The following is a 1503-nucleotide window of genomic DNA, read 5'->3' as shown; positions in this document are numbered from 1 at the left end:
TGTATGTATTTACCATCATTTGCATTTCTTTTCTGATCTGATATACAAGCCACCAGTGTTGGGAAGGTTACTTTTAAAATGTATTCCATTACAGAATACAGAATACATGCCCCAAAATGTATTCTGTAACGTATTCCGTTACGTTACTCAATGACAGTAACGTATTCTGAATACTTTGGAATACTTAATATATTATCATGCTTTTTACAACAACGTGAATGTACTATTGCTGTGTGATTTATTACTATTACTGAAGGTCCGCGACTCCGAACTGTAGTAAAGGGACCTCTGACTAATACGGCGGGGTCCCTGTCGGCTCGTAGCCGAAAAATAGCTTTACTTTGTTGTGTGGGTCAACTTTTCTTGCGAGAGACAGAGAGAGGCGTTGAAAGACTGCTGCAACGGAACTTATTGTTTTCGGAGGAAAACACGAACACAGTGTACAGTCGAGTCTTAATAGCTTACTTACAGCTGGGCTCATCAGGCACTCTTCTTGGCTGAAGTGGTTATTATTATATTTACATGCTTCCAGCTCCCGTTTTTGCTCGATGACAACTCGTACCTTTCCACTCCCCTTTTTCTCCCTCCTCGCGCTCACAGACCCATAACGTGTATGGCAGTCCATTCTCCCTGCAACACGGACTGCACTGCCCATGATGCTACATTCTTTAGAGCTATGCTTGTAGCATTCTGCCTGTTAGCTTAGCACAACAACAACAACAACGAAAAGGCGCTCTCTCACCCAGGAAACACACAGTCGCAGAGAGAGAGAGAGAGCGTCGCCCTGTAACCATGGTAACCGTAACGCTGCCGCCTGGAACAACAGAACGTAGCTGTCAAACAAAACCCAAACAGTCCTGACCCGCGACAAAATGAAACAGGAAAGTACCGCAGTGTAATCCATTTATTTCAACAAAGTAACTGTATTCTGAATACCACCTTTTTAAACGGTAACTGTAACGGAATACAGTTACTCATATTTTGTATTTTAAATACGTAACGGCGGTACATGTATTCCGTTACTCCCCAACACTGCAAGCCACAAATAAATCAAGCAACTAAAAGTGTTTGTTGTTCTCCTGTGTGCCTCTATCTTCTTGTTGGTCATATTAGCCAATGAAAAATAGTTTGGAATGTCAGCTGTTATGTAATTCATTAAGTTGTGGAGGAAAGAAATGCTAACCTAATTTACACGCAGGATCATTAATTTCATGATAATATCCTGGAAAACAGTCACAAACATCTTAAATCTCTTTGTGATAGGTGGCTATGCTTTGATTCGTGTGTTAAGTGTGTTTGTGTGGATGTGCTGGCATCTGTTTATAGTACAGCTGTGTTGCCACAATTAATTACCCATTACATGATGCAGTTATTCATTAGTCAGCCTGCAGTGAAGCTAATGATGTCAGTTTAGCCATGGGAACCTCAAATTGATTTCCAGTCTAATCACCACTCCATGGGAAACAGTGTGTAGGGGGGGTTGTGCTTTTCTTGAAAATGTTT

Source organism: Perissodus microlepis, chromosome 7 (genome assembly GCF_051167445.1).
Source record: "Perissodus microlepis isolate ML-2025 ecotype Zambia chromosome 7, ASM5116744v1, whole genome shotgun sequence".
NCBI lineage: Eukaryota > Metazoa > Chordata > Actinopteri > Cichliformes > Cichlidae > Perissodus > Perissodus microlepis.
Note: the sequence above shows the minus strand (reverse complement) of the source record.